At 41.2% G+C, this 3,139-nt stretch overlaps 1 non-coding gene across 1 annotated transcript; it reads right to left on the reverse strand.

The window, feature by feature from the left end:
- Nucleotides 1-2,597: 2,597 nt before the first annotated feature.
- Nucleotides 2,598-2,669, reverse strand: Trnak-uuu (transfer RNA lysine (anticodon UUU)). Its single transcript has one exon. It is a non-coding gene; the product is annotated as a tRNA-Lys (tRNA).
- Between the last annotated feature and the right edge of the window lie 470 nt (nucleotides 2,670-3,139).

Genomic DNA, 3,139 nt, shown 5'->3' on the forward strand with positions numbered 1-3,139 from the left:
AGTATTTGCACGTCCGAAGTAGCCATGTCAGACACTGCAAGACAGCAATACCTTACAGCCAAGCCCACCGATTTAGGAGAATTTGCTCAAACCAAGCCGAATTTGACTCAAACTGTCGAGAACTCAAGACCGCCCTCCTGAATAAAAAATACCTGGAAAAAGTTATCGACGACGCTATTGTGCGAGCCAACCAATTAGACCGTAACGAAATCTGGAAGAAAAAAGCCCCGAATGGGAACTCGCAAACTAACTTAGTTTTAACCCACTCATCCTGCGCTCTAAGAGTGTCAACCGTGCTAAAAAAACATCACAATATCCTAATGCAAAGTGACCGCTTAAAAGCATATTCCCCGAACCACCACGCGTTGTCTACCGGCGTAATAAGAATTTAGGTGACTTTCTTACTAACTCTCGTATCAACCGACCGGCAACTACTGGCTGCATGCCCTGCAATAAACCCCGATGTAAAGTATGCCCACACATGACCACTACACAGCGCGCCACCAGCACGGCTTCAGACTACTACGTAAATATAAAAGGTAACATTAACTGTGACTCCGCTAATGTCGTATATCTTCTGGAGTGCACTGTTTGTAGGCAACAATATATTGGCCAAACTGAAACGCCCTTCCGGATACGGTTCAATAATCACCGCTCTCATGCAAAAAGCTGCCCTTATTTGCCCCTTTCAAGACATGTGAACAGTCCCGGGCATGCATTTGAACATCTTAAAGCAACGATTTTAGAATCCGCCGTCAAAATTCACCACGACCGCGAGGTTCGAGAATCTTATCTCGTTTATAAGTTTGGGTCAGCCACACTTGGAATAATGAAAGTTACGGAAAACTATCCCTCGATTAAAATTAGCGGCTTCATAATTTTTATAACTATGTTCATTATTCCTACCCTCGAGTTTGCCATCAGAATTCGCAGAAACTCTCCTAATACAGCAGCTTTATTAGCCTAATGCGGCTTAACAATGCCATTTGTCCTGGGGAAGGAGGCCTCGTTCCCACCACCACTTAAGAATGTTTAACTCATTGTGATCTATTCATGTTTAACCTTTTGTGACCCTACCTATTTCCTGTTCAGTTGCTAGCTTCTGTGAAATGCTCTTTTGTGCCCCCTATCTATTGTCTTCATCCGCGGGGGGCACACCCATCTTCGCTTCTCCCCGAACCAGTCTCCCCAGCCACTGAATACCTTACTGTATACTCTTCCCTTTCTTTTCAAACCACGGTTGTCCAGTTTCCCCCATTGTCTGAACTTGCAGCCCGCGCGCATTACGTTGACCCGTCATGGTGCAACCTTGAACGCTGCATTGTTAACACGACCCCTTTTTCTCTCTCTCGCTCCCCCCGCCCATTTTTTTTTTGTTGTAACATAGGCGTAGCCTGACTGTATGCACTCTCCATTTCCGAAACATTTTCCGCTCCTTCTCACAGTTTTATGCAAACCTATATAAGAAATGTGTTCGAAATGTTTGTGACAGCAAAATCATGTAACTTTACTCTGATGAAGGCAAGTCCCGTTGCCGCTACATAAGTAAACATTGTTTGTTATTGTTCTTGCTGTGTATCCGGCTCTTTACTTAAGCTATATATATATATATATATATATATATATATATATATATATATATATATATATATATATATATATAAGTGTACTGACATTTCAGGGAGAGGACTCCCTTTCTTCAGAGTAAGGGAGTCCTCTCCCTGAAACGTCAGTAAACTTATTTCTATTTTCTACGTCTTTCTCGTTTGTCTCTGTCTCCACTAACCTTATTTTTTTCGCGCTCTGTGTGCGTTTTTATCTTTTCAGACTATATATACATATATATTTATATATATATATATATATATATATTTATATATATATATTTATTTATATATATATATATATTGTAGCAAGTATGTATGTAGCGCAATTGTACGAGCAATTGTGATCAGCATAAGTCATAATGGGCAGTTCTCCGTATGTGGGTATGCACCAGATGACGACGAAGAAGAGGACGCTCTTGTTCATGCTCAGCCTCGCGTAAAGCTGGTCGTTTCGGCTCGCTCCTCCTGCGTTGACGCCTCGTCCACGAATAAACGAGCCGATCCTTCTACGGGAACGTCGAGTATCTCCTTTACAATATATATATATATATATATATATATATATGTATTAAGATACATACATATATACATGCATACACATATGTACACACACATATACATACCCTCACAAATACCGTCAAGTAACACAGGGTCACCAAACGGGCAAATTCATATCACATATTGTTGAGGTTCCGTATAAACAAACAAACAAAAATAAATACCAGCCTTGAGTATAATTGAGTGAATCGTAACTAACACATGGATTCAGAGGGCGACCTTAACCATGTAATTACAACACACAAAAATCAACCGTAGGGTAGAATTCTACATCTGGCACTACATGCATAGCTGAGCCTAGAGTAGCCTCAAAGGGATAATAGACCACATAAAATAGGCATATATTTACATATATGAACGCCTTTTACAAACATATGTATATGCATATATATATATATATTTTAATATACAGAAGAAAGAAAGAAAAACACGCGCCCAGAGTGGGGACCGAACCCACGCCTTTCGATTAAATCTCCAATGCCTTACCAATTCGGCTATCTGGGCGACTGTGTTCTCCTTCACTTTCTGGGCTATTTATATTTACTAGAAGAGGTCTTCCCGCCAGTTTCCCGCGCATGACAGGCTGTAGACATTTGCGTCACGCCGCGGGGGTTGAAATAAAGGTCCCCTTCTCCCCGTGTAGTCTGAGTGGCGCTGGCTACCACCCTCAAGCGTCAGATACACTTCTAGTAAATATAAATAGCCTAGAAAGTGAAGGAGAACACAGTCGCCCAGATAGCCGAATTGGTAACGCATTCGAGATCTAATCGAAAGGCGTGGGTTCTGTCCCCACTCTGGGCGCGTGTTTTTCTTTCTTTCTTTCTTCTGTATATTAAAAAAAATGTGAACTTCATTACCGTAGAAAAAAAAAGCCTAACCACACCCCTATGCCTCCTTTGGCGTTGTAGACTGCTGACCTATCTTTCTGTATTTTCTCAACGAGCCCCTCATTTCCTTACTATATATATATATAT

The sequence above is a fragment of the Haemaphysalis longicornis genome, unplaced genomic scaffold (assembly GCF_048455015.1).
Source record: "Haemaphysalis longicornis isolate Haplotype H1 unplaced genomic scaffold, Haemaphysalis longicornis Haplotype H1 scaffold_4, whole genome shotgun sequence".
NCBI lineage: Eukaryota > Metazoa > Arthropoda > Arachnida > Ixodida > Ixodidae > Haemaphysalis > Haemaphysalis longicornis.